General features: G+C 45.4%; 1 pseudogene; it reads left to right on the top strand.

The window, feature by feature from the left end:
* Nucleotides 1-10,397: 10,397 nt before the first annotated feature.
* Nucleotides 10,398-25,329, top strand: part of LOC137346492 (myeloperoxidase-like) — a 65,231-nt pseudogene continuing 50,299 nt past the window's right edge.

Raw genomic sequence — 25,329 nt, 5'->3', positions numbered from 1 at the left:
TATGCCTTCTTGACTACCTTATCCACCTGCGTTGCCACTTTCAGTGGACCTGCATGCCAAGATCTCTCTGCCTGTCAATACTCCTAAGGGTTCTGCCATTTACTGTATACTTCCCACCTGTATTAGACCTTCCAAAATGCATTACCTCACATTTGTCCGGATTAAACTCCATCTGCCATTTCTCCACCCAAGTCTCCATCCGATTTATATCCTGCTGTATCCTCTGACAATCCTCATCACTATCCGCAACTCCACCAACCTTTGTGTCTTCCGCAAACTTACTAATCAGACCAGCTACATTTTCCTCCAAATCATTTATATATACCACAAACAGCAAAGGTCCCAGCACTGATCCCTGTGGAACACCACTAGTCACAGACCTCCATTCAGAAAAGCACCCTTCCACTGCTACCCTCTGTCTTCTTTGACCGAGCCAGTTCTGTATCCATCTTGCCAGCTCCCCTCTGATCCCGTGTGACTTCACCTTTTGGACCAGTCTGCCATGAGGGACCTTGTCAAAGGCTTTACTGAAGTCCATATAGATAACATCCACTGCCCTTCCTTCATCAATCATCTTCATCACTTCCTCAAAAAACTCGGTCAACTTAGTGAGACACGACCTCCCCTTCACAAAACCATGCTGCCTCTCGCTAATAAGTTCATTTGTTTCCAAATGGGAGTAAATCTTGTCCCGAAGAATCCTCTCCAATAATTTCCCTACCACCGGCCTATAATTTCCTGGATTATCCTTGCTACCCTTCTTAAACAAAGGAACAACATTGGCTATTCTCCAGTCCTCTGGGACCTCACCTGTAGCCAATGAGGATACAAAGATTTCTGTCAAGGCCCCAGCAATTTCCTCCCTTGCCTCCCTCAGTATTCTGGGGTAGATTCCATCAGGCCCTGGGGACTTATCTACCTTAATGCTTTGCAAGATGCCCAACACCTCCTCCTTTTTGATAACGACATGACCCAGACTATCTACACTCCCTTCCCTAGACTCATCATCCACCAAGTCCTTCTCTTTGGTGAATACTGATGCAAAGTACTCATTTAGTACCTCGCCCATTTCTTCTGCTCCACACATAGATTCCCTCCTCTGTCCTTCAGTGGGCCAACCCTTTCCCTGGCTACCCTCTTGCTCTTTATATACGTATAAAAAGCCTTGGGATTCTCCTTAATCCTGTTTGCCAATGACTTTTCATGACCCCTTTTAGCCCTCCTGACTCCTTGCATAAGTTCCTTCCTACTTTCTTTATATTTCTCAAGGGCTTCGTCTCTTCCCAGCCTTATGAATGCTTCCTTTTTCTTTTTGACTAGGCTCACAATATCCCTCGTTATCCAAGGTTCCCGAAACTTGCCAAACTTATCCTTCATCCTCACAGGAACATGCCGGTCCTAGATTCTAATCAACCGACGTTTGAAGGACTCCCACATGTCAGATGTTGATTTACCCTCAAACAGCCGCCCCCAATCCAAATTCTTCAGTTCCTGCCTGATATTGTTATAATTAGCCTTCCCCCAATTTAGCACGTTCACCCGAGGACTACTCTTATCCTTATCCACAAGTACCTTAAAACTTACGGAATTATGGTCACTGTTCCCAAAATATTCCCCTACTGAGATGTCGACCATGTGGCCGGGCTCATTCCCCAATACCAGGTCCAGTACGGCCCCTTCTCTAGTTGGACTATCTATATATTGTTTCAAGAAGCCCTCCTGGATGCTCCTTACAAATCTTCCCCATCCAAGCCCCTGGCACTAAGTGAGTCCCAGTTAATATAGCGGAAGTTAAAATCACCCACCACGACAACCCTGCTGCTTTTACATCTTTCCAAAATCTGTCTACAAATCTGCTCTTCTATCTCCCGCTGGCTGTTGGAAAGCCTGTAGTAAACCCCCAACATCGTGACTGCACCCTTCCTATTCCTGAGCTCTACCCATATTGCCTCGCTGCATGACCCCTCCGAGGTGTCCTCCCGCAGTACAGCTGTGATACTCTCCTTAACCAGTAATGCAATTCCCCCACCCCTTTTACATCCCCCTCTATCCTGCCTGAAGCTTCTAAATCCTGGAACATTTAGCTGCCAATACTGTCCTTCCCTCAACCAAGTCTCTGTAATAGTAACAACATCATAGTTCCAAGTACTAATCCAAGCTCTAAGTTCATCTGCCTTACCTGTTATACTTCTCGCATTGAAACAAATGCACTTCAGATCACCAGTCCCGCTATGCTCAGCAACATCTCCCTGCCTGCTCTTCCTCTTAGTCTTACTGGCCTTATTTACCAGTTCCCCCTCAGTTATTTCACCTGCTGACCTACTGCTCTCATTCCCACCCCCCTGCCACACTAGTTTAAACCCACCCGAGTGACGCTCGCAAACCTCACAGCCAGGATATTTGTACCCCTCCAGTTTAGATGCAACCCGTCCTTCTTGTATAGGTCCCACCTGTCCCGGACGAGATCCCAATGATCCAGATATCTGAAACCCTCCCTCCTACACCAGCTGTTCAGCCATGTGTTTAGCTGCACTATCTTCCTATTTCTAGCCTCACTGGCACATGGCACAGGGAGTAATCCTGAGATTACAACCCTTGAGGTCCTGTTTTTTAACTTACTACCTTACTCCCTGAACTCCCCTGCAGGACCTCGTCACTCTTCCTGCCTATGTCGTTAGTACCGATGTGTACCACAACCTCTGGCTGCTCACCCTCCCCCTTCAGAATGCCTCCTGTCCGATCAGGGACATCCTTGACCCTGGCACCAGGGAGGCAACATCCCATCCTGGAGTCTCTTTCACGTCCACAGAAGTGCCTATCTGTGCCCCTGACTATCGAGTCCCCTCTAACTATTGCTCTTCTGCGCTTTGTCCCTCCCTGCTGAACAACAGTGCCAGCCGTGTGCCACTGCTCTGGCTGCTGCTGTTGTTTTTCCCTGATAGGCCATCCCCCGCAACAGTATCCAAAACGGTATACTTGTTAGAGAGGGGTACAGCCACAGGGGACTCCTGCACTGACTGCCTGCCCCGTCCAGCGGTCACCCATGTATCTGCCTGCACCTTGGGTGTAACCACATCTCTAAAACTCCTGTCTATGACGCTTTCTGCCACCTGCATGCTCCTAAGTGCATCCAATTGCTGCTCCAACCGATCCATGCGGTCTGTGAGGAGCTGCAACTGGGTACACTTCCTACAGATGTCGTTGTCCGGAATGCTGGAAGCGTCACGGACCTTCCACATCTCACAGGTGAAGCACTTTACCCCTCTAACTGATGGGCGGCACAGTGGCGCAGTGGTTAGCACCGCAGCCTCACAGCTCCAGCAACCCGGATTCAATTCTGGGTACTGCCTGTGTGGAGTTTGCAAGTTCTCCCTGTGTCTGCGTGGGTTTCCTCCGAGTGCTCCGGTTTCCTCCCGCATGCCAAAGACTTGCAGGTTGATAGGTAAATTGGCCATTAGCAATTGCCCCTAGTATAGGTAGGTGGTAGGGAAATATAGGGACAGGTGGGGATGTGGTAGGAATATGGAATTAGTGTCGGATTAGTGTAAATGGGTGGTCGATGGTCGGCACAGACTCGGTGGGCCGAAGGGCCTGTTTCAGTGCTGTATCTCTAAACTAAACTAAACATTTCTAGCACTAATCAATAAATTAATTTCAAATAAATACTTCAATACTTATTAAATCCTTACTAAATTAAGTTACAATTAACTATATGGTCCCTAGCGCTTGATTTCTACAATAAATATTAAATGTTAAATACAGTAATCTCCTCCCTACTTTTTAGTTACTCCTCTACTTATTAATTAATTAGTTAATTAGGGTTTTAATCAATTTTAATCAATGTTTTATTTTCAAATTCAGTGCAGATTCCCTACCAGCCAATCAGGTCACTGCTTTCCTGTGATGTCACTTTTTCAGGTTTTTTTTTTAGGTTTTTTTCTACCCAAGGTAACTTACCATTCCGGAACTCCGCCCTCCGAGTCTTCTCCCTGGATGTAGACCGTGAATCCCTGAGGTAAGGTTCTTATACTTACCAGTCCAGAACTCCGCCCTCCGAGTCTTCTCCCTGGATGTAGGCCGCGAATCCCCGAGGTAAAGTTTTTATACTTACCGGTCCGGAACTCCGCCCTCCGAGTCTTCTCCCTGGATGTAGACCGTGAATCCCTGAGGTAAGGTTCTTATACTTACCAGTCCAGAACTCCGCCCTCCGAGTCTTCTCCCTGGATGTAGGCCGCAAATCCCCGAGGTAAAGTTTTTATACTTACCGGGCCGGAACTCCGCCCTCCGAGTCTTCTCCCTGGATGTAGACCGTGAATCCCTGAGGTAAGGTTCTTACACTTACCAGTCCAGAACTCCGCCCTCCGAGTCTTCTCCCTGGATGTAGGCCGCGAATCCCCGAGGTAAAGTTTTTATACTTACCGGTCCGGAACTCCGCCCTCCGAGTCTTCTCCCTGGATGTAGACCGCGAATCCCCGAGGTAAAGTTTTTATACTTACCGGTCCGGAACTCCGCCCTCCGAGTCTTCTTCCTGGATGTAGGCCGCGAATCCCCGAGGTAAAGTTTTTATACTTACCGGTCCGGAACTCCGCCCTCCGAGTCTTCTTCCTGGATGTAGGCCGTGAATCCCCGAGGTAAGGTTTTTATACTTACCGGTCCGGAACTCCGCCCTCCGAGTCTTCTCCCTGGATGTAGGCCGCGAATCTCCGAGGTAAGGTTTTTATACTTACCAGTCCGGAACTCCGCCCTCCGAGTCTTCTCCCTGAAAGCAGAAAATTAGAAAGGGGAAGGTTGTGGTGAGGGAAGGTGTAAAGCAAGAGGTCACACTAACAGCAGCTTGCTCACCATGTCAGATTGTATGATGGTGTGCTTGGAGTGGCACCAGATGCACAGGCTTTGTCACAGCTGACCTCATGATGTGGAGAACTATCTCCTCCATAGGGGTTAGCAGATACAGTCCTCCTTATCCTCCAATAATTCTGTTCTGCTTCCTTCCATTGTGTGTGACCTTGTCCTGCAAAAGAGGGGGCAGAATGGCAGTGGTTATGTTGCACTATTATTAGATGATGTGCCTGCCACAGTAAATAGCAATGGGAGCTTGGTATGAGGTTGAGGGTGACGAGAGTCTTGAGGGCCAGGGCTTGCTGCTGCATGAGTGATGGGGATGGGGTGCATTGAGCAGCATGAAAGATTGGTGGATTGGTGGGTCGGAGTTGATATATAAAGATGCATTCACTGACCTTGGTCACCCTTGTGAGGTCATTAAACATCTTGTGGCACTGCTGCCAGGTCCTCGGATCCAGACTCTGGGAGTTGACCTAACTGACTACCTGCTCCTATTCCCTGAGGAGGGAGGTCCTTGAGGGCCCAGAAACATAACCTCTCTCCTCCTGTCCACCTCCACCACTAATGCCTCCAGTGCCGCATCTGCGAACCTAGCAGCCCTCTCTCTTCCCTGGCACTCCTTTTGTGCAGATCCAGTGTCAGTACAGGCAGTCAGCAGCTGCTCTCTTCAACTGAGCACAAGTCCCTTTTAAGAGGGGAAGACTGCCTTTAAGAGGAGCTTGCTGCACCACTAGATATCAGCACATGCTGCTTGGTTCCCCTACTGAGCATGCAGGCAACGGGACTCGCTTGGGCCAATGCTACAATCATAAAAACAGGGGACAGCACAAGCTTGTGTGCTGCCTGCCTACACAGAAACAGTCAAGGGCAGGTCACAAACCACAACCCAGAATCACAAGAGAGATCTGCCCTATGCAGAAGGAAGTACCCTCGAGAGAGGGTCTAAAGTTTGAGGCTCAACTACTTGCAGATGTCCAAGAGGCAGGGCCAACAAAGACTATGCCTTTCCAGGGAGGCTGTTACAGACTCGTGTGCCATGATGCAGGATGACCTGTACCCCAAGGGACTGGGTGGCAATCCAATGCCAGTGGCCCGAAAGGTCACTGTAGTGCTGAAATTCTGTGCCACTGGATCATTCCAGGGATCCACTGGTGACATGTGTGGGATCTCACAGTCAGTGGCACATCGGTGCATCAAGGAAGTCACGAGTGCCCTGTTCAGAAGTGCCAGAGACTATGTGCACTTCCGCACGGATCCCAACTCAAAAGCTGAGAGGGCCATCGCGTTCGGGACCATTGCTGGATTCCGCCAGATGCAGGGGATCATTGACTGCACGCATGTGACCATCAAGGCTCTGAAACACCAGCCAGTGGCTTTCATCAACAGGAAGGGCCTCCACTCCCTCAATGTACAACAGGTCTGCGACCACCAGAAACAGATCCCGTAGGTCTGTGCATGCTTCCTTGGAAGTTGCCACTATGCCTACATTTAGAGGCAGTCCCACGTGCTGGAACTTTTCCACCCTCCCTCCACCCTTCAGGGATGGATCCTTGGAGACAAAGGCTAACCATTCTGGACATGATGACTCTTACTTGTGAGAAGCCCACACACAGATGCAGAGGAAAGGTACAATGCCTGCCATGGGACAAAGTGAGCAGGTCTGCTGAAAATGAGATTCAGGTGCCTAGATCAGTCTGGCAGTGCCCTTCAGTGTGCCCCGGCGTCATGAGTCATTATGGTTTACTGTGCGCTGCAGAGCCTGACTCTGCAGAGGAGGAAGCCAATGAGCTCTGCATCCTCATATGATGAGGATATGGAGCAGGAAGATGGACAAGCCAGACCAGATGAAGGATCCCAGGGGCTACAGGAGTGGCCATGAGAAATGCTCAAGGGAAGCTCATAATGCCCTTATACATTTGCGTTTCCTTTGATCCTTTGTGTCTCTTGTACCTTGGCTAATAAAGACCTACCTTTATATAGCCACGTTGTCGCTGTCCTTCCTTAAGGATGCATTGGCTTATTGAACATTCACGCAGAGCAGATCTGGTGAGGCTCCAGAGTTGACCCATCTAGCATCTTCAGTCGCCTCCAGCCTCTTCACAGGAGCTGGGATGCAACGAAGGGCCAAGCCCTTGACAGAAGAGAAAGGGAAGGAGTCCATGCCAAGTAGCAAAGATTTATTGACATTCAGAATGGAGACTGCCATTTTCATCTGAAACAAACACTCACCCGTGATAACCCCCTGTTTCCATGTGCATCTCTTAATGAGCTCCAGCCGAGGTGGAGTTTGGCTGCTGACCATGGCTATGGATAACCTTGGCAGTCATCTTCTGGATGCTTTGGGTGTGGAGAGTCCCAGCATGCTGTGGGCCTCCTGCACAGAAGCAGCACCACCCTCTTTCAGCAGGGATATTGGAGGAACTGGTGTCACTGGTTGAAGGGCAGAGGAACTGCTCACACCAGGAGCACCCTGAGAGGAGTTCCAGCTGCAGGAGGCTGACACTCCTCCTCAGTATCAAGGCAGACTTCAGCCTCCCTGCTGACCTGAGAGGACAGAGGACCTGGTGGTGACTCGAGGCCCCTGTCTCGTTCTTGCCTTGCCACTGCTGCCTTGTACATATGGGTAGGATTAGGGTATGGAGGTCTGCACAAATATCCAGCAAACACTGAGTGCTCTGCTGGATGTCGCTCTCCATCAGATCCACCAATCTCTCAATAGAAGAGGCCACTCATGCACTGGTCAGAGATAATGTCAAGGTCAAGGCCTGGATGGAGTCCTCCATCGACCATGCCTGGGCACACATAGCCTCTGGTATCTCTGCCACTTGCTGCTGCACCTCCAGCATTTCCCTTGATGCTGCTGAAACCAGAGGCATGGCATGTGCCTGGGGCTCAGCATGGGCCTAGCCTCCCACAGTCCTCCGACTGTCAGAAGCCTGGGCAGTCAGCGTCTCTGTCAGCGGCTCGGGCGCATGTGTGCTGTGCTCACCAGACTTTATGCCCAGATCTAAACTCGAGCACAAACCTACCAAGGTGTAAGTATCTGCACTGGTGGAGGGTGGAGGAGTATGAGGTGCCAATGGACCTTCTGAGGCTCCTTCCATCCCCTCAGAGGTGGCAGGATCCACTGCAGATTTGGTTGTTTTCTGATTTGGCATTGCTTGATCTGCATGAGAAAACAGAGGCATGCAAGTTTCAAGGGCCTGCCCTCCCTTCGTAGCACATACCCCTACAATGCAGACCCCTGTAGGCACTGGATGCCTGATGAGTGGCATGGCTCCATCATGGCAGATGCAGCCTTGTGCCCCATGGCGACCGTACTCACAGTCTTGGGAAGGTGCCCCTGTTTCTCCATCCACCACAGTCTGGCTGTATCACAATCCAGCCAGCGCCGTTGCCTCATCTTACAATTTTGTGAGAAATTTTGCAGCATAGGCAGCCCATGCTGGTCTTCACTCACTTTCTCCAATTATGTATTATCTTCTCCTGCAGACAGATGTTGGTCCACAAGTGACATCAATGCCAACACATAGGCTGCTGGCAATCCAGTTGCCACTGATGGGGGCACATAGACGCCTCCTGCATGTGTTCCCTCACCAGGGATCTCATGAGATCCCACGGGCTGCATTTCAAGAATCCACTGCCTCCGGGCTTTACCTTGAGCACACAATTTCTCAGAGTTCATAGCTCGTAGGCTCAATTAGCCAGCCACTGATGAATCGTGTGCAGCCGGCAGCTCCTGCCACTGACATGCCTTGTGCCCGGTTCCAGTCCTGACAATGGGACCATGCCTCCCAAATGAAATTCGGTCCAATGTGTCACAGCTGTGTTTCATAAATCACCTCATTCACATAGTCACCACTATTTTGCACCTTGCTCTCATTCACACGATCACAACTTTCACTGGATTTCCACTTTGGAGTACCAGATTTAAGCCTTTTAATGCAGAGTTTTTTGGAAACATTTTTTCACAAGTTTCAAACCAGGATAATCTGGGAGTAGCAGTCAAAGCGTTCAATTTGCACAAAGGTTCACAACTGTCAAAGCACAGTCAAAAGCCAAAACATATACGAAACAGTTTAACATGGCCGACTGGAAGTTCCAGTGCCACAAGCATGCTCAGACACATCCGAGTCACGGCGTGGGCATACAAACAAACAGGACAGATTCCTCGGTAGGTGACATCACACACCCGACTGGATATAGCCTATACGCTTACAAATATTTAGCTGCTTTATCGCTACTAAATGTAATCAATTTAAGTGCATCAATTTTGTGTCCGCAAGGCCGAAGATCATTTCCCCTGCCAAGTCCTGTACTCACAACTCTCAAATGGCCAACTTTCTGGGGAGGACAAAGAAAACGCTTCAAAAACACTCTGAAGCGCTCCATGACGTGCAGCTGCATTGACCCTAACGACTGGGAGGAGCTTGCTACCAATCACTCAGAATGGCAACAGCTCGTCCATCAAGGTGCATCACGCTTTGAGTCCCAAAGCCTTAATGATGAGGTAGAGCAACAGAGAGAAGGAAAGTAAAGGAAGCAAATTCTGCACGCCAGATCCCAAAAACTTGTGGGACGACCTGCCTCATGTGCCCAAAGATCTGCAGAGTGAAAATCGACCTGCTCAGTCACATGAAGACCCGTGGTTGAAACTCGCAATCCCGAGTAGACATCACCCTGGAATTGAGGGACAGCCGACTCCACTTATCTTGCATATATACAAATCAAACAAGATCAACAGTAGCATAAATCTTGCTTATAAAATCACATTGTTGTTGCTTGCACTTATGATGACTTGTGCCACTCACGCGGGAGCCAGTCTGGTTGTGTTATGTCACATGAGTTGTGAAGATGAGGATTCTGGCCTGTTCTCTGGTAAGGCCTTGGCTGTGACATTGCATGTCAGTCGCTTGCATTTTGGACCAGCCCACAGACCACCTGGAGGACCCTCGCAGACCACCAGTGTTCCATGAACCACACTTTGAGACCCGCTGCCCTAAAGCGGGAGAGGTCAATTGTCACACCCTCACTGCTCAATATAGTCAGCACGGAGTAGGGATGAACCTGGGACCTGCATGTCTATGCCAGGCGTTGGTCTTACTCAATAGCCAAAGGAATTCCACCTTCCTTCCAAAAATCTTTGGTAGAAATGTGAAGCCCAAGCAGTTAAACATATGTTCTGTGCTTTTGTTTTGATTGAAACATGTTTCCAGTCAGACTGGTGCAATTTCTAAATTGGTCCAATTTTACTTAACTTCCTGTTGGATGGGTTAATTTCCATGCAATAAATTACTGTGTGGTTTACATTTATGTCATGACATGTCCAATTGAGCAATAATTATTGCTCTAACTTCCTCCTTCATGAAGTCACATTTCCAGTTCATGCCCTTTTTCTCATTCCTTCCCTGATTCTCTCACATCTGTTCCTCATTCATGCCCTACCTTCACTCTTGTATAATTTTTGGTGCTTATTTCCTCCATGTTGCAATATGATGGCTCTCACTGTTATCCAGGGTCCTTTGGAGAAACTTGTTCACCTAGCACCACTCAAGACTTACCTCCATTCCCCTGGGGCAGGCAGCGATACCGACCATTACCTGTGTGGTTACCTGGCGTTCTTCAATGATATCAATCTAGTGACCTGCAGCGTTGCCTGCCCCATAGAATTGAGGTAAGTCACTGTAGCACCACGTGAATTTCTCCCCCAGTGTGTTTCTTTCGTTCTGAGCACAGCCCGGCTTTTAGGCAAATATTGGTTTCTATCTTCAAATGTTTTGCTCCTGTTCACTCTATATGTCAGCTAAAACACTGCCTGACAGGATTTCATTTCTTCATGACCTTATCTTTGAGAAGGTACAATACATTTTGTTACAGTTTCATTCCTAAGTTCCAGTTGCACTATATTATTTTTGTGCCTTACTTCATGTTTCCAATTAATCTGTCTTGTGACCATAGCCAGAGAGAAAGTACTTAGAGCCAATTAAGTACTTTTCACTGTTGTAATGTAACTAGAAAGAAAAAAGGTGCATTTATCTAATATGCCATTGTGTTCTCGGAGCATAACAAAAAGGATCACTGGCAATGAATATACTTTTGAAAAGTAGTCACGTTTTGTAGGCAAACAGCAGCCCATTTGTGCACAACAAGGTGCCACTAACAGCAATTAAATAAATGGTATTAATCAGTTTTTGGTAGTGTTGATTGAAGGAGAAATAGTGACAAGACACAAAATGAACATCCTGCTCTTCAACGCGTGGCATGGAATATTTTATGTCTAGCTAAGCAGACAGAGGCTCAGCTTAATACCTCATTTGAAAGATAGGATTACCCTATTCACTTCCTTGACATTGCACTGAAGTATCCAGACAGGTTATGCACTGAATTCCTGAAGTGGGGCTTGAACTTTACAGCCAGCACATTTTGATGTTATTCTGTAAACATAAAATGTGATCAAATCAAATTCCGCTGCTATTTTAATAGTAACAGTCAAATAGTGTGTGATATTATCGGACAAACACATAAAGCATTTAATTGGTGCTATCACATCGTATAATTCCCAAGCTCAGGTTTCTCTGCCAGCTATACCCTGTACATGTTATCTATTTCAGTTTATAGCCTTAGTCATTGATTGTGCCAGTTTTCCCTCTGTGCTACTCCCATTAATCATCAATGTGGAATCATGTCAAAAGCTTTCTCAAAATCCGAGCATATATTATCAATGGCGATTTGCTGTCCTCTCATTCAGTTATACCTATTTTTGAAGGTAAGTTCCACATCTCCCCTCCCTCAAGCACTCTGTCTCAGAAAATAACAAATAATCATGAATGGGCTAAAGCCAAGCCTTGGAGAAACAGGTTTCCCATGTGATAGCAGCCACCTTCCCCACCCCACACCTAACTCATTGTGAAATTATAATCCAACCCATGGTGTCTCACTCTGCGATGTTCATCCAGGGCAAACTAATCAAACAAGGTTTCAATCTCAGTTGTTCATGCTAACTATATTGTATAGAAAGCCTTATTCTAAAACGAAAGCCAGCAAAAGTGCTTTTCATAAAGTAAGTGATGCAGATTATTTGTCTGCATCTGAATGCGGCAGTACCCATTCCTGTTGTGTAACTTTGAATGCTATTTTGAGTTTGTGGAGGTCCCTTTGATACCATACAGTTACCGGGGAGCATGCTGACACATTCATGAGGAGATATGAGACGTGACATTCATAGTCAACTAAATTGTTAATAGATTGCAAACCCCAGACTCTGGACAGCAATTAGGTCCAACTGAAAGCAGATCCATTTCCCCAAGCATATTCCTGTAAATCATGTGGATATGCACTTTCAGTTTTGCCTAGTGCAAGAAAATAATTTTTTTGACACAGTTAAAGTTGCAATATAGACTGGAAATGGCCATTGGTCATGATAGTGGGAAAAGGTGTAATGTATGCCGTCCTCTGTCTGGTTGCTAATATATTCTTTTGGTCTACTTTTAATGGATTACCACCTCTTGTGTCAGCCTTGACTCAGTGGGTAACACTCTCACCTCTGAGTCAGAAGGTTGTTGGTTCAAACTCCATTCCAGCATCCTGCAATCCATCCCAGTGACTAAAGGAGTGCAATGTCAGAGCTGCCATCATACCAATAAGATGTTAAATCAAGGCCCCATCGTCCCTCTCAGATGGATGTAATATATTCCCCGGCATCATTTGAAAAATGAGAAGTTCCTGCCAGTGTCCTAGTCAATATTCATCCCTTAAACAACCATCAGTGAAAAAGATTATCTATCCATTTTTTCAATGCTCTTTGTGGGACTTGTGCAATTTTGGCTGCCATGTTTCCTACATTACAACAGTGAAGACATTTCATAAGTAATTCATTTGCTGTAAAGTGCTTTGGGACATTCCCTGTGAAAGGTGCTGTATAAATGCAAGTTCTTTCTTTGTATATTTTAAGATCGTAAAAACAAACTTAAAAGGCACAGCAGATTCATCAGAAGCTAAAAGGCAGAAGACAGGCTAATGTTGGATATAAAAGCAAAATACTGCAGATGCTGGAAATCTCTAATAAAAACAAAAAATACTGGAAATACTCAGCAGGTCTGGCAGCATCCGTGGAGAGAGAAGCAGAGGTAACATTTCAGGTCAGTGACCTTTCATCAAAACTGGCCAATGTTAAAAATGTAATAGGTTTTAAGCAAATAAAGCAGGGGTGGGGCAAAAGATGACAAAGGGAAGGTGTTGATAGGACAGGGTCATAGAGAATAACTGACCAGAAGCAAAAGCAAAGGATGTGTTAATGGTGTGATGAAAGACAAAGCGTGAGTGCAGAGAGGGTGGTAAATGACAGAATAATGAACAGCCCTGGCCAAAAGCAAAACATGAAAAAAACAGTGGGCAGGCACGTGGTTAAAAAAATGAATGATGAAACAAACTAAAATAAAATAAAAAGCAAAAAGAAAACTAAAAATAAAAAGGGGGGACGGTCATGCTCTGAAATTATTGAACTCAATGTTCAGTCTGGTAGGCTGTAATCGGTAAATGAGATGCTGTTCCTCGAGCTTGCGTTGATGTTCACTGGAACACTGCAGCAAGCCCAGGATGGAGATGTGGGCATGAGAGCAGGGGGTGGTGGTGAAATGGAAAGTGACAGGAAGCTCAGGGTCATGCTTTCGGACTGAGCGAAGGTGTTTGGTCTCCCCAATGTAGAGTAGACTGCATTGTGAGCAGCGAATACAGTATACTAAATCGAAAGAAGTTCAAGTAAATCGTTGCTTCCCCTGAAAGGAGTGTTTGGGGCCTTGGATAGTGAGGAGAGAGGAGGTAATTGGGCAGTTATTACACCTCCTGTGATTGCATGGGAAGGCGACGAGGTGATGGGGGTAATGGAGGAGTGGACCAGGGTTTTGCGATCCCTTTGGAATGCTGACAGGGAAGGGGAGGGGAAGATGCGTTTGGTAGTGGCATCACGCTGGATGTGACAGAAATGGCAGAGAATGATCCTTTGGATGTGGAGGCATTGGGTGGAAAGTGAGGACAAGGGAACCCTGTCACGGTTCTGGGAGGGTGAGAAAGGGGTGAGGGTAGAGGTGCAGGAAATGGGCCAGATATGGTCGAGGGCCCTGTCAACCACAGTGGCGGGGGTGGGGGGGTGGGGTGGAATCCTGGGTTGAGGAAAAAGGAAGACATATCAGAAGCACTGTTGTGGAAGGTAGCATCATCAGAGCAGATGTGTCGGAGACAGAGAAACTGGGAGAATGGAATGGAGTCCTTATAGGAGGCAGTATGTGAAGAAGTGTAGTCAAGGTAGCTGTGTGGGAGTTGTTGGGCTTATAATGAATATTATTAGACAGCCTATCCCCAGAGATGGACTCAGAGAAGTCGAGGAAGGGAAGGGAAGTGTCGGAGATGGACCATATAAAGGATATAATGTGAGCCTTCACCCAAATTCAAATCCCCAAATTTTCTTTTGAAGATATTGACTTACCTTTATCGTCCTGAAATTATTTAAAGTACAAATTGCCCAATTAAAATTATTACAACTGTACAGTCAGTCCAGGCAATCCCCATGTCTGTCTCTGGACTGTAGAACAGGGACAGGTGCAATTGGGAGCCAGTTTTCTTTTGTGAATGTCGAATGTACTGCTGGTTGGCATTATTGTAGATGGTGTTGTAGAAGACTTAAGGTCTGAATTTGACATGATATATCTGGGTTAGATTCCCAATAAAAGGAACTTGACATTGTAAAGGCGGATTGAAGTATTTCCGACTTTTATATTTCAACTATCTGTAATTCTTCCAGGAGATATTTGGCTTCAAAGAGTTACAAAAGGCCCCAAAATTATGGAAAATATACACCAAATAAAGATTCAGAAATCAATCTTTTTTGGGGGGAGGGGAGGGGGATGCTGGAGTTGTTCCCAGAACTTGCTAAAGAAAATAAATCTCATGCCTTCTGCACTTGCAAACCCTTCAGTGATTTCTAAATCCACCCTGTGTTTTCTGTACATTCGGTTTTTGCTCTACAGTAAAAGTGATGATCTGTTGGTCACAAGTGCAGCGTAAGTTATGACAAGCCTGTCCAACTCCTTATCATCCGATGTCATAAAATTTGATATCTGAGGCTACTTTCTGAGTTGTCGGCTTGTCCCAAGCTGTTGATTGGTCTCGGTTCGTTTTCTAAGTTTTACTGTGAGTCTGGCCCACTCATTAACTGGACACAAATTCCAGTCTCACTGCAGGTATGTAAGTTGTGCACTTGTGTCTCACTAATTAAATAACCTGCTTACAAGCACATTGGCCCAGAATTTGAAGAAAAACCAATGGTGCATGAATGACACAAATTGGCCAGCAACTTGTGGCGAGGAAGAGATTCCCCCTGAATTACCCTAAGATGCTGGATGATTTGTGCCACTCGGCCGTTAGTTTTGTAAAAACAATATCTTGCCCTTAACCTCATTGTAATTTTAATAAAGTTTCTGCGTTTATACATTAATTGCCCATTAAACTCACCACAGCAATTTAAGTTTAGTATTTAACAATGTAAGTATCCTTTTAAACATGTGACAATTGCTGATGACTGCCAATCAGAAAATAAGCAATTAAAAATGTGAAGTCTGATTTTTTTCAGGTTGCATTTAAAAAAACACTTGGCTATGCACTTGAGATGCCATAGTCTACAGGGCTATGGACCAAGAGCTGGAAGGTGGGATTAGATTGGATAGCTTTCTCAGCCAGCATGAGCACACTTGCCTGAATGGTCCCCTTCTGTGCTGTAAAGCCTTTCAATGTTTTTATGAATTGTTGTTGGAGATTTCAAAAAAGTGGAATTTTAAATTTTGGTTTTGTTACTTTTCCTTTCCGTCTCGTTTTCTCTTCCCCTCTCTTTACTTCTTTCTCTGTACCTGATTTGACATTGAATTAATCCATTCTAATTCATGCTGCTTCCTCTGTGTATTTCTCAATCCTTAAATCTGATTGGTGGAGAAGATACACTGTTGTTCCCCTAAGGTCCCCGATGCGCTGTTACTCTTTCTCGTGCTATGATCATCTTGCACTTTATGGGCATTTAAAAAAAAAATTAAACATGCACAAACAGGTTTAAGTAACAGAGAATGCCATGTGATATCCTGCTTCGAAAAATCTGGCCCTATATCTAATTCGTCTCAGGATTTTAGAGGACTTCATCCCTGACTTATGGACTGCTTGGCACAATTTTACTGATGCTGGCAGCTTCCTGAAGCCAGCCATGGAGATCAAAGAGCTACCATAACTCTTAGCTATCATTTCTCCACTTGTTAGGCACTTGAGATCTTTAAGTGTACAATCCAGTACTTTGAGTGCTAAAAATAAGAAATTGCTTTGAAAATATAACTGAGCAGCTGACTACAGTTATATGGTGTGACTGGTGCAAGCAATTGTAATTTACTGCAACAGCCAGTGAACTGGTAAAAATTGGGGAGATTGTTGGAGGAATTAAATATAGCATTCAAATCCATTAGTTTCAGACACACATTCGGGAGGATTCAGAGCTTGAGGTGAGTGGTCAAGGGTCTCACTCTGAATGGGATTAATTACATGGTGTAAACTTCTCATTCACTTTGGGCTGGGTGTGCATGGTTTAAAAAGTCATTTGGACAGGTGAGCTTTTCTTTTAGGGTTGGAATTGGGTTGGAGGTGAGGGGCTAGAAGAAGTATGATAGGAATTCCCAAATCAAATCTTTACAGCTTCGAATCACTTTTCAGGTTTCTACAATAATATTATTTTCTAAGTAGAACTTGGCTAATTTCTTATTTTCATCATTTCACCGTGTCTCGTGCCTGAACACACTTCTTTCAGAATGTTGTCCATCTGGTTGCTGACCGTATTCCTCTTTGGGTATTCCCTGCTTCAGACTGATGCAACAGGTAAGAGACTGAGACCCAATTTCCCTGATGTGGAATTGTTTAAGAGCCATAGAATGTTACAATGGGTCATTTTAGATTAGATGAATTGAGATAGTCTGAATGGACTTTCTCAACGGTAATTATCTTGTGATCTTGTGCCTCAGAGACTAACAAAGTAAGGCAGCTGACTGTTTAAGGAAGTTGACTATCGATGCAATTCCTTCAGAAAAAGTGAATCTTGGTGCCCCTAATATTGACCATCAAAGGTAGCAAGTTCTATCTGTTTAGAATTCTCCCCATATTTCGACTTCTTTACTGCAGTCGCCCTCTCTCCTTCACTTCAATTTCTCTCTTTCTCTCTCCCTTATCAGTCTCTATCACTCCGTCTTGTAGCACTATCTCATTACTTCATTCGTCCGTCTCTCTCCTTCATCAATTTTTTTCCCTTTCTCTCATTTATTAGTCTTTCAGCAGTCTCTCTCTCACTCCCATCACCAACCTGTATTTTTCCTTCACCAATCTATCTCTCCTTCTCTCTTTTACCAGTCTCGCTCTCTCCCTTTCTTTTTCATTGTCTCTCATGCCTCCCTGCTGTTTTGCTATCTCACTGTTCCTTTTACTTCTGTTCGCTTTTTCTCTTCCCCTTTTATTCCCTTATTTTACCACTTTTTCCTGTGTCTAAAACTGTAAAGAGGGAGAGGCAACAGCAGAGACTCTGACAAACGAGCATCCTAGAGACAGCAATATCATTGGTCATACAGTTTGGGGTGAGATGGAAAGGGATGCGAAAGATCCTACAATATGTGTGGGGGGTGGGTAGTGGTGGGGAAAGGTGGGGTGTGGGGAGACCAATGATAACTGCAATTTGATAGTCTCTCGGTTGCTTGCCATCCTTGGCAGGTAAACAATATGTTGGGAGGTAAGGATTCTAGCATTGAAGCAGATGATCTGCGTGCAACAAATAATAATTACAAACTGAAGGATAGCACCATGGCTTTCACAGCATGGCTGACAGGGCCGGGGCTCACCTCCTGCGAGGGGGCCGGGGCTCACCTCCTGCGAGGGGGCCGGGGCTCACCTCCTGCAAAGGGGCCAAGGCCACAAATCACGTCCTGTGACAGGGAAGAACTCACCTCCTCCGAGGGGCCAGGAATCATCTCCTGTGAGGGAGAAAAGATACCTCCTGTGAGGAGGACTAGGTGCTGTCTGATGGGATGTTGGAATCATGGAATGGGCAGATTTGGCCTATGATCAACAGCCCTGCCATAATATCAGAGGGAAAGGTCAAGAGTTACTGTTCTAACAAAGAGTTTGAAGCAACTGTTAGGTATCCATGTTGGCATAACATGAATTAGAATGTTTCTTCTAACTGATTTACAGGTCGGTTGATTAAGTGTATGTATTCAATTTTTTTTCTTTTCAAGCTATGATCAGTAGAAATCCTGTTGCGCTGGTTACATTTCACAAGAGCTTGAACTTTAGGGTAGCAGCTGTATCCTTTTTGTGTCAACAGATCCAGGGGAAGCTCTGGGCAGTCCCTTCATACACAGCGCTGTTCAGCAAGCTATCAAACTGGTGGACAAAGCATAGAGTCTCGAGATGGGTGAGTAATTACCTCAGAAACAATGGCCTCAGATTGGGGCCTGTGTGCAGGCTGAGGTGAGTGACTGTGTGTAAGGTTTTACTAACTGCGTTTTGGGAACATTGATTTGTTCAGAATAACTTTTCTTCTCTCTCCATCTACAATCCTCTCCCCCACCTGACACCCCACAACCACCACCCTAGTATTCACATCAATGTTCCCAGGTCAGTGACAGCAATAGTTAATTGCTAGTAAAATTGCACATACGGACCATAAATCAGCAACAACAGGCCTACAATTTCCTGACCAGTGCATCCCTGGAATTGCCACTGCCATATTCCATGAAAGGATAAAAAAAACTCTACTCTGGGGCACATAGTCAAGTGCTCAGCCCTGTAAGGCTGATGGAGATCACTGAGGTACAATGGAGTAGAGGAACTTGAAGGTGAGGACAAGGATTTTGAAACTGATTGATTTGGAACACAGTGAATCAGTAGATCGACACAAGGTTCAGGCTGATAGAAATGTAGGGCGTTGAGTGACCATGGATCCAGGCATCAGCATTCTGAAAGCGTTCCAATTTATGAAGAGTGGGAGCCGTGTGCTTGGCTTGGACAGTATTAGACAAATTGAGCTTTGTGGATGATAAAAGCAGGGATTAGATTCGCGGCAGCAGTGGGACAGAGGTATGGATGGTGTCAGTGATCATGTGACTGTTGTGACTAAGATTGATAGATTTTTGTTTGGTAAGGAGTTTTAGGGATTTGGAACTAAGGTGTAAATTGAATTAAATGACACATAAGACATGATCTAATTGAATGGCAGAAATGCTCGAGAGGCTGAATGGCCTACACCTCTTCCTATGTTAGAAACTTTGCAGATATACTGCAGGTATTCTCTTAGACTCCACATCGCCAGTCATATCCGTCAGCAGATCTCAGCTCGCCTGCAATCAGGCGTGCACCTTTACTGCCCACTAGCTAGTTAAACAATAACATGACTGAAAAATTGTAACATGGAACCTTTTGTTTCACCTTCTGGATACTGTTAACTTTTACATCCCACCATATATGTTCTCTGTCCTTACAGAAGGTCAACTTAAAAGAATTCTATTAATACAATTATAAACTGGTTTATTTTACATGGGGCATTCCACTGACATCAACTTAGAGTAAAGAAGATTGTCCATATAGTGGCTGAAGACATTTCCTCAATGATATGACCATTTGCTGGTTGAGTTTTGATGTGCTTCTCATTATTTAGAAGCGAACATAACATTACCCAGGCCTCACATATTGTCCAGTGACTATCGATGTTTTAATATTATGTCAAAATACAGCCCAAAACTTTGCTGTCAAAATAAAGGAAGGTGATTAGCATCACCATTATTTCGGTGCAAATGCCACAGCAATTAGATGCATGATGAACTGTGGGAAATCCAAAAGTTGTTGGAGTTGCGCCATTCTGCTGTTGGCTTCATGAACATGACATCTCGCTGCCTGGCTCCCCATCCAAATACATTAAGTGGATTGAAGTTGCTGCATTGTCACAGTAGATACAAACTAAGCTTGCCATAAAAACTTCGGGCATGTCGATTTTAGGATATTTTAGTCTAAGTACCCTTCTATTGCCGTGCCAGCTAGTCAACCTCTCTAGCTCTTAAAATTATCTACTGCAAATGTGAAGTCTCATTCCTTCAGGCTTGTATTTATTGTTGGAGGTTTTTAAAAAATTTTTCTTCTGTCTTTCTTTTAACCTTTTCACTCTCTCTTAATCCAGCCTTTCTTTCCCTCTCTTTATTTCTTTTTCGTACCTGATTTGACATTGAATTCAACCACTCTAATTTACACTTTCTTGTGCAAGACTTGTGCTGTTTATTTCCCAATCCTTCATTCTGATTGGTTAAGAAGATACACAGCTGCTTGTCCTGGTGCCTTAGATCCCAGATGCCCTTGAGAGGGTGTCATGCCATTGCAATCTAGTACTTTGTAAGCAGAATCTGATTTGAAATCAATAACATAACACAGATTAAAACAAAATTCCTTCCAGGCATATGGATAAATGTCCAAAAATACTACTGTGATGCAGTGAATATGGGAAATAAAAGTTAGCTCAGTGTCAAGATACAACCTTGGGTACTGCATCACTACAGCTAGTAGTTGTAGATCGGGAGGCTGATAGAATTGAGAGCAGAGCAAGTATTTACATACTTGGCTGCATAGTTTGGTGAAATCGCTGTTTCATTAGTCTCTCTACTCACTGTCCATGGTTATTTGAGGCAATATACTGAAATTATATCAACCTGAACTTGACTGCATTGCCTGCCAGCCCTCACTTTGTAAACTCACCACAGTAAATCCTGTAACAATTCTCTTTCCGATTTTGGCAATGAACAGGCAGAATCTGGATCAGGAAGTTTCAGAGTGCAATGCTTCAGCTCTTGGCTGTTTTCATTGCGAGTACAGACCTATTCAACCAAGAACAGAAAGAATGTGGCACGCATGCCGACAATCAGGTTATTACTTAATGCACAAATATAACGTGATCCAACTGGCATAGTGGGCTAATGTGACAATAAGAGCAGGGAACTGGAAAACATTGCATGTGGTGTGTCTTCAAGAACAAAAAATCAATTGAAATTGACTTGAAATTGAATTCTGTTTAACTCTTTGGCCTTAAAGTTGGACGGGGCCCAAAAATGGGCACGGGTATCGCAAAAGTTAATTAACCCATGGCCATTGTTTCTGATGCAGGCAGGATGCAAACTTAGTGCTGCCTGCTGATTTGCATGATTTTGCATGCATGATAGCTGCATGCACTAAGTGTGCTGGTGAGTGGCTGCACAGCTCAGCAGGGGTCCTAAGTTGTGCGATGTGGGCACCACTTAAAGCTAGCCTGCACTTCTTAAAGACAGCCTGCACCTCTTAAAGGGGAAGTGCATTCTTACTGCAGCAGGTGCTAGAACTGGTTGCAATAGGCCAGAGAGCCTGCTCCAAGTTTCTCCGATGCTGCACTGGTCACCTTGGTGCAGGAAGTGGACAGGAGAAGAGGAGTCCTTAATACACAGGGGGCCAGAAGGCTTTCCAGTAAACTCTGATAGGTGTGGCTGTCATTGCCAGGAGACTAGCCCCGAGGATCTTGATGCAGTGCCACAAGAAGTTAAATGGCTTCTCACAAATAGTTCAAGTCAGTGAATTCATCTTCAAATGTCAAGTTTCACAACTGCAGGACTAAGCTCAAGCACTGTTTAATGCAACACACCCCCATTGCTCATCTATCAACAATTAACATCAACCATGACTCATACATAACATTTATAGCTTCCTCTTATCCTCACGCATTTAACCACATCTCACAGGTTGCAAATATTGTCAGTTCTTCAAGCGTAACAGCCACACGCCCAAATACATGGCAACAAATTCATAGACCTCCTTCCCTCTCTTTCACAGGAATAGGTGGTGTATAACCAGAGGCAGATGTGCTTAACCAGTGGGGGACTGGTATGGCTGCATGTCTTTCCCTTGATGGCGCAGACTATGCTGACCATCATTGGAGTGGCCATGAAAGGGCTTTGGCCAGCACCAAGGCCACAACCAATGAAGCTGACCATATGGTTATATTTAATCCTCCTTCGCATATCCGACTTCCCCCTCATCCCACAATCTCTTCTAACTTACAAGCTGCAGATGGTCTAAATCTGAACCTCTTGCTTTCTCCCTCTCCCCTCTCCATAACCCTATCATTGTACCTTTCTCCTTTTAGAAACCCAATTACTGCACCCTGGCCAGGCAATAGTGAAAGAGATGGAAGAGCAGGAAAACAGAGATGATGAAGAAACATAGAATCATAGATTGGTGATACCACAAAAGGAGGCCATTTGGCCCATCATGTCTGTGCCAGCTTTCTGTAAGAGCAAGTCAGCTTGTCCCACTACCCCACCTTTTCCTGGTAGTGCTGCAAATCTTTTTTCTTCTGATAATTAATCAATTCCCTTTTGAAGGCTACGATTGAATCTGCCTCCACCACACTCTCAGGAAGTGCATACCAGATCCTAATCATTTGCTGCATAGAAACATTTTTCCTCATGTCGCCTCTGGTCCTTTGATCTATCATCTTAAATCGGTGCCCTCTGGTTCTCAATCCTTCCAACAATGGGAACAGTTTCTCTCTATCTATTCTGTCTTCAGCCCTATCACTCTCCTCTCAGCACCCTCTTTTCAAAGGAGAACAACCCCAGCTTCTCCAATCTATCCTCGTAACTGAAGTCCCTCATCCCTAGAGCCTCTTAAATCTTTTCTGCACTCTCTCTAAGGCCTTCACATCCTTCCAAAAGTGTGGTGCCCAGAACTGGGCACAATACTCCAGCTGAGACAGAACCAGAGTTTTATAAAGGTTAACCATAACTTCCTTGCTTTTTTGCTCTATGCTGGTATTTATAAAGTTCAGGATCCCATATGCCTTATTGACCACTTTCTCAACCACCTTCAACGATGTGTGCACAAACACCACAGGTCCCTCTGCTCCTGCACCCCCATTAGAATTATACCCTTTATTTAATATTGCCTCTCTTCTTTCTTCCAACCAAAATGTATCACTTCACACTTTTATGTAATAAATTTCATCTACCATATGTCTGGCCAGTCTATCGATGACCTCTTAAACTCTCACTATCCTCACAGCTCACAATAATTCAAAATTTTGTGTCATCTGCAAATTATGAAATTGCCCCCAGCACACCCTAGTCTAGGGTATTAATCTAGATCAAGAAAAGCAGTGGCGCTAATACTGAACCCTGGGGAACCCCACTGTACATCTTCCTCCACTCAGAAAAACAACCGTTCACTACTATTATAAAATAAAAACAAGAAATGCTGGAACCACTCAGCAGGTCTGGCAGCATCTGTGGAAAGAGAAGCAGAGTTAACGTTTCGGGTCAGCGACCCTTTGTTCCATGACCTCCTTGTCAGTTATTCTCTGTGACCCTCTGTCCTATCAACACCTTCCCATTTGTTCTCTTTTGCCCCACCCCCACTTTATTTGCTTAAAATCTATTACATTTCTAACCTTTGCCAGTTCTGATGAAGGGTCACTGACCTGAAATGTTAACTTTGCTTCTCTCGCCACAGATGCTGATAGACCTGCTGAGTATTTCCAGTACTTTTTTTGGTTTTATTTCAGAATCCATCCAATGTCTCAGTGCTGCAGTGAAAGCTCATCTTGCTGCCACACAGGCTCATACTGCTGCCATCATAGCTATGGATACCAGTATTCAAATGAGCTTGCAGACTGTCACAGCAGTCCACCAATCTGTCTTCCAGTATTGCTGAGGCACCGCACTGAGAGAGTGGCAGTGGCACCATGGAGCACATACCCGCTGTCCTCTCTCACCGCACTGACACACTGGCTGTCACCCATGCGAGGTGATGCATTCCAAAGACTGGCCTTCCAGGGCCAGGGCTGTATGAGGTCGTCCTACAAGGCCACCTGCAGTCGCCCCAAAATCAGCAGCTTCCACTAGTCATGCTGCAGCCACTGGTGCCACTAGCACAATAGTGCCCTTTAGTTCTGGACTCACTCACAAGAGGAAAAGTCCTTTCCATGTTCACCTTGTCAAGACCATTCAGGATCTTATATACTTCAATCAAGTCTCCCCTCACTCTTTTAAACTCCAGTGAAAACAAGTACAGTCTGTCCAACATTTCCTCATAAGATAGGTATCAATCTAGTAAACCTCCTCTGAACCATCTCCATTGCATTTCCATCCTTCTTTAAATAAGGAGACCAAAACTGCACACCTGTCAGATGTTCCAAATATTGCCTGCTCCAGCCTGGAAGGAACCAGGTGCAGAAAAGATCATGGCCACGGCCACCTTCAAAGGCACTAGTAATGCCGTCCTCGCCCCGCTCTGAGGCTGCAGTTGTGGCTGCCGCAGGTGCCAGATTTCAGGGAGGACCGCTTCAGTAAACCAGAGATGTCTGATGTATTCTTCCTCGCTGAGTTTCAGATGGAAGAATTGCTCCCTGAATACCCTGGGTGGATATTACGTCCTCCTGAGAGCCCTTCTCATCTACTCCTCCCTCTTCCAGCAGTTTTTCCTGCTCTAAGTTGCCTCGTCTCATTCTTCCTGTCACAATATTTCGCGCAGGTGCTCATTTAAATGGAGGGGGCAGAACGACCGCTCCCAATGACATGGGAGGGGGGGGGGGGCAGCCGCTCTGTCCCCAGCAGCTGCGTCCGTGTCAATACGCAGGTGCCAGCGTCATTTTTAAAGGGCTTCAAGCCCTTAGGAACAAATTGAATTTTTAAAGATACATTTCTGTGCATTATTTTCTTTTAAAGTAATTAAAAGCTGGAGGCCCTTCCCAAACCCCCAATGTCTTTTTCATTGGCCTATATCTCAAATATTTATTTTATTCCTAACCTGAACATCCCCCCCATCCCCAACCTCGTCACATTTGTCCTTCAGCCCCTTTCCACCATCCCCACAGCCAATAAAAAGTGCTCTTCGTGCTCCCCTCACTCCCGTACTGATAATTTCACTCCTCCCCACCAGTGTCTCGCCTTGAATCCCCAAACGGGTGTTGGAAGACGTGGGACTTCCGGCCACCAGCCGCAATATCGACATGGGACGGCTGCACAGTCCAGGTAAGTTAATTAACATTTTTTTGCATAAGTTTGAGTAGGCAAATGAAGACCCTGCACCAAAGCCTCGCAACCACCGGCAAAATGCGGCAGTGCCTTCTCGGCATCGGGGGTCAACCCAGGCCTCTCCTGGAAGAATTTTCCGGGACCCCCCGCCAGGACCCTCGACACAGGATGTCTCATATAATTCAGCCCAATATATCTGTACATTTTGAAAGCATCTGGGGAAGAGGTAGCCGAGTCAAAATTACACATATTTAATAATTCATTACGAAAAGGTGTAGTGCCAGAGGACAGGTGGAAATCTGAAATAAAAACAGAAAGTGTTGGAAATACTCAGCAGGTCTGGCAGCATCTGTGGAGAGAGAAGCAGAGTTAACAT

The sequence above is a fragment of the Heterodontus francisci genome, chromosome 30, assembly GCF_036365525.1.
Source record: "Heterodontus francisci isolate sHetFra1 chromosome 30, sHetFra1.hap1, whole genome shotgun sequence".
In the NCBI taxonomy this organism is placed as follows: Eukaryota; Metazoa; Chordata; class Chondrichthyes; order Heterodontiformes; family Heterodontidae; genus Heterodontus; species Heterodontus francisci.
Note: the sequence above shows the minus strand (reverse complement) of the source record. Positions and strands in the feature narration are given on the sequence as shown.